Source organism: Dermacentor andersoni, chromosome 6 (assembly GCF_023375885.2).
Source record: "Dermacentor andersoni chromosome 6, qqDerAnde1_hic_scaffold, whole genome shotgun sequence".
Lineage (NCBI taxonomy): Eukaryota > Metazoa > Arthropoda > Arachnida > Ixodida > Ixodidae > Dermacentor > Dermacentor andersoni.
The window spans coordinates 28,722,630-28,735,726 of NC_092819.1; the positions used below are offsets into that span (position 1 = coordinate 28,722,630).

General features: G+C 48.9%; 1 protein-coding gene across 1 annotated transcript in view; it reads left to right on the forward strand.

Moving 5' to 3' along the window:
• The window catches only part of LOC126521449 (uncharacterized), a 31,328-nt gene that overhangs the window by 6,315 nt on the left and 11,916 nt on the right, over positions 1–13,097 (forward strand). The gene's annotated exons all lie outside the window — the stretch shown is intronic.

The following is a 13,097-nucleotide window of genomic DNA, read 5'->3' on the forward strand; positions in this document are numbered from 1 at the left end:
CGGCCGCATTTCGATGGTGATGAAATGTGAAGACACCCGCGTCCTTAGATTTAGGTGCACGTTAAAGAATCCCAGGTGGTCGAAATTTCCGGAGTACCCAATACGGCGTGTCTCATAATCAGATCGCGGTTTAGGCACGTAAAACCCCACAGTTTAATTTAATTTGTGAATTTGAAGATTGCCGTTCGGATTCGGCATCGCAAACACCGCACTCACTTTCAGCTTGTCAGTCTGAATTGCCAAACAGTTCGGTTCTTTCTTAAAGAAAACTTATTGCAATTAAATTTTTCGCAATAGCAGATGTCATATAATCGTGATGTCGGACACGTCGTTAGCGAAGGCGGCCGGGCAATTACGAACAGTAAGCTTCGTTACCTATTCGGTCCCTGGTCCGCATACTTCTGATGACGGGTGTGTATAAAGCCTCGACTTTTCCGAAACAAGCAATTCGTAACGGAGGGGAGCTACACACTCCCCGTACTGCAACACCCGATGTAAAAGACGAAAGCGTTTGCAGGGAAACTATACAAGCAGGTCAGACAAGCAACAGATCAACTCGACCATCACTCCTCCGCGAACGGCGCTATGTGCCTCCCGACACCGTTTTCAAACGCCAGGATTGCAGGCAGCTGGTTTCGAGAAAGGCTTGCGTGGATGAGCGCATGTACGCGGTCGCGCATAATTTCTTCCACATCGCGAAGGACCCTCGCGCGGACGCTGGAATTTATGGCAACCGCGGTGGGCACGTGTTCGCCCGACCCGAGTGACCACACGTATACGTTTCGGAGAGGCCGTGTATACAGCGCAACCTTATAGCGATTGTGTACAGTTTGCCCGGTGACCGGGAGGTTAATGGCTGCGGAAAAGCGAAAGCGTGCTTGTTTGTCTTCCGTCATGCGGTCGACTAACTCTACACGTGCCTCTGTGCTGTTTGCTAAGTGGCGTGCGCGCACGTGGTGCGTAACGGCGGGGATCCGGCGCACCAACGACGGACTCCTCGCGCGAATCGCAAGTGGCGCGGTCAAGGAGAAAGAACTTGCGCATCTTTTATCACGTTCGCGTCGCCTTCTACGGTGGGAGAAGGGTGGGGGAGGGGGGACGTGGCGGGAGAGGACAGCGCTTACCGTTACATAAGCCTATAGCTTTCGCTGGACGTTAACTCCCGAAATCTTTCAGAGGCACGTTTGGTTGCATTTAAATGTCACATGCGGTTTGTCCCGCATAAAGTGCGAGTCGCGTCTGCGATGTACGTGATTAACGTAGCTAAATTACCGACTTGCACAGGAGTGAAATAAAAAAATAATAAAAAAAGCGTAAGGAGTTGTTTCTAGCGCTTTTTTTCCTTTGCACGTTATGGCTCCGAGTTACGGAGAGATAAGCAGCGTTTACAGTAACGACAGAAAAGGTGTTTGTATTCTCATGGCGTCTCGTTGCGACGCCGCACTCGATGCTAGAAAGAGCTTTTGTCGCGAGCAGGGATTTCACTGCAGAAACACCTCTGCGAGAATGTCTTTTATCGCTGTGCCTATGTGCTTGTGACGGGTCATCGAAACTGCATGCCCCATAGGGAGCAAAAGAACCTTGGGGGATTCTTGGCACGTTTCTTGCAACGAAGAAAGCTACCAAGAAACGTTAAGCCAGCTTCACCTTTCTTTGAACTGCGAAGCTGGCTTTTCCTCTACACGTCAAGGACATAATTGTGGCGGTCGACAAGTTGTTAAAATAATTTATGCATGCTATTACTGCGTTGTTCTTACTTTTGTGCTTTCAACATGTTGGGCAGGAAATTGCACAACAAGAACAGCGCAGAAGCAGCACATTCATCGATGCTTAACGGTGAAGGGCTATGGTGCTTTACAGAAAAGTAAACTTCACAAGATTAGAAAGAACGTATTGTGATTAGTTGCTAATGACCACTTGGGATTTCTATAGTGTCAGCTCTGCTCAGTTACGGCCAGTTGCGGTCTATTGTGCGACAAAAACTGCGCGTTGCCTCTCGCGCAGCTGCCGGCAGAGTGCGTCTTCTTGTTCTCACGGCCAGAGCAATCGAAAACGCAGAGAAAAAATACCGCAGGGAAAGCACGCAGGAAACGTATAAGCTTGCGTGTGGCTTCGTTCCTGGAACGCACTGCGCATGCGCTGTCTTTGCCACTCTCCATCCCAAACGAGGCAGCCGGTGTTACTTCGCAGGAAAAAATGTTGCTCGGCTCTTACTCCACTCACGCGCCTCGCACGGAGATCTTCATTCGTGCCTCACCGAGTCGGGCTCCTCGGCTTCGAATTAAGTACCGCTGGCGGACGGACACTCGGCGAAGTCGTTATATATATCCTTAATGAAGCAAGCACGCGCATCACGTCGGCTATAGCTGAAGCAAGTGAGAGAGTTGGCCACCGGTTTCGACTGAAAGGGTCGCTAGTTAACAAATGACCGGACAATGGCGCGGCGACCATTAGAGCGCGGCGCGCCAGGATAGCGCGGGAATAAGCGCTCGGAGATGAGAAGAGAGGACGGGTCCGGGAGCGCCCGCCGGCGCCGGACCTTGTCCCACATCGCTCTCTGAACGAGTGCAGCAGCAACAGAAGCAGCAAGCCACGACGCTCAAGCGTGTGCTTGATCCCAAGACTAGAAGAGGCGATGCTTCCACGTGGATGGCACGGCGTCGCGGAGGTCATGTCTGCGGAGGCGTCACGAGCCGGCCGGGGCGACGGCGACCTCAGAATGCCGCGCGGCCGGATCACATCCTTGACGGCCCCCCGCCCCCCTGCTCGAGGGTCGACCAGATCACGTGCACGCACGAATATGCCGGACTGGTGTAGCGCATAATGTGCTGCTATACGAGGCACCTTGCGTCCGCAGCCGCCAGACGTACCTATACACATATTGTCCACGGCCGCGAACTCGAAGGACATCCAGCGGTCAGGACGTGCTGCGTACGGGATCTCTTAATGTTCCCCGCGGCTCTTCTTCTTTCTGGTCTTGACTGATGCGTGGCTATTGTTGGGTACAGCGTAGGCGAGGACGATGGGAGCTGAGTGCCTTGCCCCGAAGATGAGGCCGAGTTTAACGTATACCTATACGGTTGGATAGCCCGCATCGAATCCTTTTTTAACATGTAGTAATGACTGTGTTACCGTTTCAAATTGCGCGTAGTTGCGATGTGCACCTCCAGACGAAGCAACACCCTCAGCGTTCTTTCTTTTCCTTCTTTTCATCTCCTAACCACCTTTCCCCTGCGTAGGGTAGCAAACTGGGCGTGCGTCTTGTTGACCTCACTGCCCTGCTTTCACTTTCTATCTCTAAACCACGCAAAGTAGCCGGGAAAGAGGAGAATAATGGGAGAAAGGGTACCGCGCAAAGCCAGAATACCAGACACGTACGTATAAAACTTACTAGGCAGGCATAGTGGAACGCAGAAGTCACTTCGTCTAGCTGACGAGCCGTCCTTACACGACCTGTCCTCGAAGGCGGAAACAGCCAAGCTATTATGATATCCGAGTACCGCGACATAGCGGAAACACTCAAAAGACTTTTGATCTAAGCTTTCCTAAATGCAATTTGCGTAAATAAAGCTCTCACGCACTATAATTTGTAAAAGCTCATCGTGAAAGGTTATCTTGCCTGTCACCTTTCTTGTGTTACTAACGCAAGACGTTATTAGCCAATAACGCTACGATTATTGTTTTATGCATGAGCCGACCAGCTTAAGAACAAGGTCTGTCAGCCGTTTTGCGTACACTCAGTCACTTTCGCTCATGCATTTGCTGATTACATCGAAAGTTTTACGCCTGGAAGGATTGCCGAAACAAGACAAAGTAAAACCACTTTCACTTTTCATAAACTTAAGTCTCGTGTCTTACAGAGCGATGGGGGAAAAAAACCGGTACAGGAACGGCGGCGCCGACGTGCATGCCTTTGCTTTTCACAAAGTTTTCACGTATACAGCTAGGTTCTCCATCTTGTTTAAAGTGGTAGAATGTAGTCACCCGTGTTTCCTCGGTGTTCTTGCTAATCCTCTTGCGTAACTTAATCCAGTCGTGAATGCACGTCTTCACATGCAGTCGACCTACGTGCCTGACCATATAATGTGACCTCGGTGGAACGTTCGGGTCTACGAGCACGTGCGTGGAGCTTTAAGCGCCAAAACTGGAACCGTTCGCGCATGAATCCAATCTTTAGTGGGTCGAGGGCTTCTACCCAATCCGATAGACGCAGTCGACGTTGTGGTATACACGTCTCGGCCTCTCTTCTCCATGAGACCTCAAAATTCACCCCGTTTGGAGAGCAGAAGCATTACATGCAACGAAATTTGTACCGTGTTGAAAAATGAAGCTCGGCTGTCTAAAGCCATCATTGATGATTCTGAGCCGCGCTGGTTAACTTGTAGTTCGTCCTTGGTTAACCTCCCTACCTTTCCATTTTCGTTTCTCTCTTTCTCTGCCGACTGAATCATGGATGAATGATCGATTTACGCCAAAACGATGGAAAATCTTTGTCAATTTAACGCCACTGAACTCCTCAGTACGATAAATTGCTGAACGACTGTTTCCACCAAAATTTCACGAAGCGCAGCTGGCAGAGAAACATGACGGAGAAGCCCCGCCGATCGAATTGAATTCATTCGATATCAAAATTTCTCTCGCACTGCAGGACAGCAGTGGTTTGAGATTAAATGTGTGTAACAACCTTGTTGATGCACGGAAAACAACTTTTGTTTGGAAAGAGGACAATCTGAAGAAAAAAATAAAAAAAAAATAAAAGAAAGAAAGAACTGCGACTTTGATTTGAACTATACGAAAATCCTCGTCCTAACTTCATAATATCTTGTGTTCGTTATACACCTTGCTGCCTTTATATTCCGCCATAGTGTGTCTATTTGCCGCGACCCGAAAGCCACTGAAATGGCCTTGGTCAAGCGCCACGGCTTCGGCTAAAAATAGAATTCAAGACGATTGTCGGTGTTTGCATGGTACAGTATACCTGCGTAAAACTAAATAGCGCGCAGCTAACGCGTTAAAAGTGTAAATAGACAACATCTGTATACACCGTCACGCAGTGTTTGCTCATGGAAAGCTTGCGAACCTCAAGAACTCTTCACCTACTCATTCCAGGACTTCACCTTGACAGGGGTGCTATCAAAACGCCACGGCAAACAGTTTCCTCATTTCGCGGACACACGCAGACCTTTCTTTTTTTTTCCTGGAATTGACGCCGTTAATGCGATGCCACGAACAAGGCGCGCATACCCAGTATTGTCTTTTGTAGCGTGCAGTGCACGTGAGATCGTCAGCTGTATAAGTGAACGTCTGCCCTCAGCCCCTACTCCTCCCAAGAGAACGCAACATTAGATGACAAAGCTGTCCACTCGATGGATGTACATGAAGCTTCACGTGAGTTTGCTCCAAAAGAAAGAAAAGAAGGCGATAACCACAACACAAAGAAAAACGTGGTCGTACAAATGTCCTGAATTAAAAATAAGTCCTAAAAGATGTAAATTTGAAGAAAGAAAACATACTATAGCAAAAAAATTAACAAAGCAGTAATAATGTAACTATCGAGCTGCCTTTAAACGTATGACGTTAGGTCTGTTCTGCGTTAAGTGGCGTTATATTCATGCCTGTCATTCGTTCGCTAACGGCATTTACTATATCCCATATATGCGCATTGAAGAGCGAAGGAAAGTACACTCGGTTGCTTCACAGCAAGAGCTTCACATTCTAAGGATATGCCGGAAAGAAAATGTAAATTATGGGCCAAATAAATGAAGTCTAGGCGGCTCATTACAAGAAATGCCGAAACGCTTGCGGTATAGTGACCGCACACGTGTAACAGGGAGACAGCGCGAACACTCGGATCTTTGAATAATGCTAGGCTGTTTTCACCGCTTTATTCAAATGAAAGCTGCCTCGAGCGATCCTATCTTACAATAAGTTAGGAATAGATGTGCGTGGATGTTTTATCGCCCACTAACGGCACGTTTGGCATGTTGGTACGCGCATACGCGGCACATTAGTATACGCGCATATACGCTTTCTGTACCTTGCAGTTCGGAACGTTTTCTTCATATGGAAGCTATAGGCTTGCAAGGAAACTTCTCCCGAACCTGTGTCTTTTACAGAGACACCTTGATATCCCGGGAACGCCAGTAGTGAGACTGCTCTTTCGGATTCGCTTTTTGAATCACTCTGATTATTGTGAAATGCTTAACACAGCGTAAGCAGATGTTGCTGCCAGACGCTGTGACTGCATCTTGACGCCAGCGAGCCACAGCGTTTGGCTGTGGCGTGATAATCAATGCCCGGCCGTGTGGAAGCCTTTCGCCAAACGGCACGGTCGTCGATGATCGCCGCCCTAATCCTACACACTAATAACAGCCTGTTGCGAGCACGTCTTGTTCTCGAGGGAGCCATTTAGTGACGCCGAAGTGCCTTACGTTTCAGAGAAGGCATATATACCCGAATGTCTGGCGTCCGCTTCGCCTTCCTCGTTCCGCCTCTCGACCGCGTCGAAACGGCCCGCGAGCGGTCGTCCTCTTCCTTTGGGTCCCTTCGCGCCACGCCCACGTCCGCCACATCATAAACCCTTCATTATGTGACGACCGCATTGCTGCATCGTGGTGAAGCGTGCCGTAGGGCTGCAACTGCGCAAAGGGAGTACGCGGGCTGGTCACCACCCCAGAACTTTTAATTTTTTTCCCCCTCCTACTCGAGCAGAAGTTCCTTCACGACACGTCTGGTGCAACCGAGACAAGAACACAAAGGAGCCCGCGGGCGCACCCGCTATATATACGACCCCGTCGCACCTAGCTCACTTTTGGTATACCAAAACCCGAAGTTCGCGGCAGACAAAGGCTTCCATTTATAACCACTCCGGGAGCGCGCGCGCCGACCTCAAAATCGCGCTCCGTCCCACGTCGAGTGAGATCCTTGCCCTCAGCACGGCAGCGAACGCGCACTGATTGGCTGTCGTCGCTGGGCGTTCGACCATCTCCTAAAGGTCACAATCCATTTGCATACGCATGACTGCTATTCGGACAGGCAAAACGCTCCCTCCTGCCCATTCTTTCGCTCTTATGGCCCGAGATGGCACGCGGTGACGCGTCCCACTAACTTTAAGCGCCAAGCGTTGGCGTCCGCGCCGGCGGACGAGAATATTTCGGCCTCGACTTTCTCCTACTTTAATATTGGCCTCACTTGCAGTAGCCAGCTACTAACTAATTTCATGTAAATGAGAATTCCTTTCTTTCCCAGTTCGCCTTTGCATAATGCATGTAGCACTAACAATGACACAGACAAGAATGAAAGAAGTAACGAGACAACGGAATCTTGTCGGTTTGTGTTGTGTTACTTAAAGTTAGGCTACACCATCTAATCCAAATCGCAGTTTTGTTTGCAGAATACGTCGCTGGTTTTCAAATGAGCTCGCTTTTCCCGAAGGCCAGGAGAGAGTGGGATCCGTCTTCTCATGCTTCAGTCTTGCACTTTTCTTAGTACCGCCGTTGTCATAACGTGGTGAAACACAAGAAGAACGAAACAATACTCGGGGTTTCTTGACGATATTTCAACGCCTCCTAGACTAAGCACAAACGTTATTACCAACTGGGAGTGCCGAAAAAAAGAAAAAAAAAAAGACGCAAGCTGTCTGCAATTACTCTTGAATATTGTAACGGGTTTGCCAAAGGCATTAGCAGTCGCAAGAGAGTTTAGCTCGGGAAGCCCAAGCAAAAATAAGGTTGCAAGAACTTGCTTCTCTCACGTGAGAGCCGAAACTAAAGCAAGACCGGCGAGGACGCAGTAGTTGAGTGAATTGGCATTTCGGAATAATCGCCGTCAAGACAGCCTCTAATCTTATCGTTCGAAAGTGATTCCCACCGTCGAACTCGCTGAAACACAAAACTCGAATAAGACTGCGTATTGCACTATAAGATTTCTGAAGTCTATAATAAGCTTTTTGCATTAAGTTGGCGCAGGCTAAGGGCAATAATTTTTTAAATCTTTTACTTGCTGATTAAGATTGCTGTATTTTTATTGTTTAGGGGCTGACTGAGACTTCGCTATAACACGGCATGTAACACGGCTGGAAAGCAATTGTTAAAGCGAATACTCCTTTGCCTAATATCCCAAGATTTGCTACACATATACGTAGGCAAGTTACGTTTCTTGCGGAATACACGACTTACATAGCCCTGAACGATGATCCATGTTGTCACAGTTAACAAAAACAAAGAGAATGTTGATCGACAAAGTAGGGACAGTGTGTGTACTTCTCTTCAGTGTAATCAAACAATAACTCACCACCATAATATATATATATATATATATATATATATATATATATATATATATATATATCAAACAGGTTATGTGCGGACGGATACTCCGGCTTTCTTTTTCTTTTCTTTTTTTATTCGCCTGGGTTGCCCCGCATCATGATGTTAGAATGGAATTAAATCTAAGCACGGAGGCTCGTTTCATGCAGATACTGTAATAGATGCCTAACAACTGTACTTTCCATGAGCCGAAGTTCATAGTCTCCAGGCTGGTCGCAATTCTCAAGTTCACATCCCTAAGAACACTTTCGCGGACTGTCTTTGTCACAGGGCTTACACAAATACCATGTAATTTCAATCGACGCGCCAGTAAGCGGACCTCTTCTCTGTGTAATAAAAAAAAAAATCACAAATAGAACCTGTACATTTGATGCCGTCTCATCTCTAAAGCACAAAAACACCTTTTAATGGAATACGCAACATAAGTAATCGTTCCTTGATTTTTTTTTTTTCATCGTACGTTGTGCGTCGTCACTCTTGGGTTACTGGGTACGTGCCAATGTGCAGGTACCCATTCCTGGCCAGTCACCTAGAGCGGGTATGTGCATGTACTGTAAAACAAGAGATATAGAAGCCTTTAGTTAGTTAGTTAGTTAGTTAGTTAGTTAGTTAGTTAGTTAGTTAGTTAGTTAGTTAGTTAGTTAGTTAGTTAGTTAGTTAGTTAGTTAGTTAGTTAGTTAGTTAGTCCCCGATACCGTTTGCATGTCATCTGCTACAGCTGCTACCTCGCTAACTAAAGCAAGCCTTGCGTCATCTAGATTCGAACACTGCTTTGAATCTGTGCAGTAATATTTTATCTAGAGTAATACGCAGCTGTGAGTTTCAGCCGACGCAATACTGACGGGAAAGGTAATACAGTACATGATTCTCGAGAAACAGCTATATCAAGTTTCTAAACAGAATGGGTTACAAAGAACTGTGGGAACGTGAAGGGGTTAACCAGAAGTCGTGGTTAGAGACTCAATAGCACTGTGTGTTTCTAACCACCATATTTAAGTACCACTTGTAGCTATCGGCTCGCACGCAAGGATACAATGAAACAACAGGCTCCACGTTTTGCCTTCACTATAAGGCTCTTTTCACTACTGCTACGATACACGTTGCATTTCTTCGTATCTCTTGTATAGCGACCGTGACCTCACAGAAACCATTTACACGAATCACTTTTTACCGTAGGTAAGCTTGCGTTGGGTTAAAAAGGCTTCGCACAAACGACGAGTATAGAACGGTAGGAAGGTGAGACGTTTTTTCCTTACCGAGTCGCTGCTTAACGATCCCGACAACTAGCTTTGCGCGACAGCTTACTATTGCTCGCGACGAAGTGTTCGCAAGCACTGGCACATTTTAAACGTGGGCTAATTTGCCCGCGGCTAAAATGGTACCTCGCGCAAGGGGCTCCTGCTGTGTAGCTTTACTACCACCTGTGTCCTTTAAGCGCCGCACGAGCCAAGTTTCAGCAGAGCGCGCTGCTATCGCACACACCTACAGCTTCAGAGAAAAGAAGAGGAAGAAGTATACCCGAATGCGCTAGAAAGAAACTACGTGGGGGTCATGTTTGTGTTTCTTCCTGACCTTACGGCACGCGCTGCTAGAAGCAAGAGAGAGAGGGAAACGTTGGCGCTTCAGATGACACGAGTATCCTACGCGTTTCCAGCCGGACGCGAGAGACGAAGCAAACTATACGCACAGAAGGCGGCGCTTACGCGCCTGCACGCAGTCAAATGCCCACACGCGACGCATCCATATGCAACAAGGACGGCACCGACGCGGCTCGGCGACCTTTTACGCGCGCCTTCCGAGAGGCTTCGCTGGAGAAGCCAGAGCGGCGCGGCGCATGCACTCGGGGCGCCCGCGGTGAAGCGGAGAACACTTCGGCTGCCGAAACGTCGTCTACAGCGCTGCATGTGGCGCAGAATTTTTCGGCGGCCGCGAAGGCACGCTGCAGAAATGGAGCCGAGGGTTGGCCCCGTACTGTCATCGTCGCTCCGGGTCTAAAGCGCGGTAACGGTGCGAGCGCGAGGAAAGTGCGGCGCGTAATACACACGGTGCTAGATGTCGCGTGCATGGCTTCCACTGCAGTTACGCGCCGCGTACGCTCAACGGTCGCTTTCCACTGCTTCGCGACGCACTAGCTTTAGAGCGCTTCGCATGAGCTGCAGTGGATGCATATCCGTAAGCAAAAGCATACGGGGCACAGCGGCCGAAAAAATAAAGCGCACGGATTCCTGCTTTTACCATTATTAGGTTGCCTGCCTACGAGAACGTAACCTAGAACAGACAAGTATACGACGATGTCCTCACAGTCGTGCCGAGGCACGCTCTATACTGTGCTACAAGTTGCATGCCGAGGCAGCAAAACAATTACCTTGCGGAATTTACCCGTGGTCCGCATACTGCTGCTGCTCACGTGTGCAGTGCTTATGTGTAAACGGGTATAGTTACACGAGTAACGACAACTGTGGTGGCAGAACGAACCAAACAACGCATCAAGCAAAGCAAGTCCCGCTTTTTTTCAAATTATGGGGTTTGACGTCAAAGAAGCAACTCGGTCTTGATGAGAGATGCCGTAGTGGGTAGGCTACGGATTTTTTTGTTTTACCACTTGGTTTTTTTTTAACGTGGGCCCGAATAACGCTACACGAGCGCACTCGCATTCCACCTCCATTGAAATGCGGCCGCCGTGCGTTGGAGCCGAACCCGCGACCTCATGCTCAGCAGCAGAACGCCACAGCCACTAAGCCACCTTGTCGGTTGCAAGCCTGGCAGGGAGCATGTTTTACAGAAGGGACGTTTCACTGGATTCGCCGCATAGCTCAGACGTCCAGACACGTAGATAAAACTTCATGAGGACCAAGAGCGATACTAATAGGGCGATCTATGTTTTGTAATATCGAGCCATCAACAAATTCTTAAAGTGGCTTCACTGTACAGCTCTGGGTTTGATCAAAACAGCGGCACGGCGATTCTTTGTAGCGACAGCGTGATAGTACGACGCGTATTTGGAGTGTTTGTGGAATAAATATGTTTAAGGGGCCTCTGGTGCACGGTACGTGCATTTGCCAGACGCGAAAAGAAATTCTAATAAAATATGACGAAGGTCTCCATTTTCTGCCCGCACCTTGAACGGGCTTCACTGCCATGTTATAGAGGATTGCGCAGTGTGGAAAGGCCAGCGCAAAGGAGTATGCAATTAATCACTCCGAGGATCGCGGATCTTGAGCGAATGAGAGCAAACATTGAAATGTGCGATCACTTCCCGTTTTTTACTACCTGTGTCCGAGCATTACCAGCGCGTATTTTAGCAAAAGCTGTCTGCCGAGCTTCCCTTTCAGCTCCATAACGGCACCGGTCCCGTTCTCGACCCAAACCGTTGTGTGGAAAGTGTAGCGTCTCTGAGCTGGACAAGGCTTTTCTACGGAAATTGACCGAACTCGTTAAAAGTGCACGATGTACGCAGGCATCGTGGAAAGGGTGAGACCGCAAAATGCGACTGCAATCCGCACTGCGCTGTCGGAATGACCGCGTGTGCCAGAGACGATCGCGAGCTTTCGAAATCTACACGGCACCTTCCCAGGCTTGTCGGTCTTTGCTTCTTCTTGTCGCGGAAAAAGCGGAGCGTGTCATGCGCTCCTCTACGATCGCAACAATGCGGACACGCGCACAGAGCAGGCGCATCAAGAGAGAGATGTCAAACAAGAACAAAATAATAATGCTAGTAATGATAATAATAATAAAAGACGAAATGTCAAACTGAGCAGCGCGTCCGCTGCAATGCGCTGTCGTCACGCTTCGTCAAAAAGCGGCTCGCCGAGTCTCGAGAAAGCGGCGGCGGCAGTGCGACAGAGGCACCTGGCGCTCTCGTCTGCAGCGCCCGGTTCCGTTCTCGTTTGACCCCGAAAACTCACGCGCCGTGGATTCGAATTCGCGCCGTAGCACGCCCACGAGCATCACACAGCTCCGGCGCCGCCGCCTATGTGGCGACGAGCCGCCGCCATCAAGCAAGGCAAACCACCGCTCGAGAGAGCTCTCGGAAACCTCGTAAACGTGTACGACGCTGTCTACAACATCACGCGGCACGCCTTCTTCTTCATCTCGCAACGACATCGTTTTGGCGTGACGACGCGAAGACGACGAGGCTCCTTGGGCTAGACCTGCCTTCTTTTCTTCTTTACTTTTTCTTTTTCTGTATGAATGAGAGACAAACAAAACAAGTTCAAATAGATGAAAATGTGTGCCTCAGTGGCCCGCCTATGTCGTGCTAGTCGTTGACGGCTCTTTCAGTCAGGAGTGTGTACGTGTGTGTGTGTAACAAACTCCTACGCGCGAGTGTTATTTGGCTCGTGGTGGCATGGTTTCGCATGGTCGCTAGCCTTCTCAGCGGGTCATATTGCTCCAGTTACCGCGCATTACACGTCTCCCGAGCGTGCTCGGACGTTTCCGGGTTTCTGTGTCGAGGGGCGGCCGGCGAGTTCGTGCGAGAGATTAATCTTCCCACGGCTCAGGTTCTCGCGCGTATAGCGCTATCGAGACGAAGTGACGCGGCCCGCCCCTAGACTAAACTTTGGTGAAACGGACGCGTCATGACTCACAAGGTAATAGTGCGACGTCTTGTCGAAGAGACCATTGCCCACGCCCATACACTCACGGAAGCCGTACTGCTTGAAGATGTACAAGGTGAATGAACATATACGAACAGATGAATGAACATATATGTTCCTGTTGTACCAAGTTATTGCCTAAGAGGGTACGGCAAATTACACAGCGTTTCTT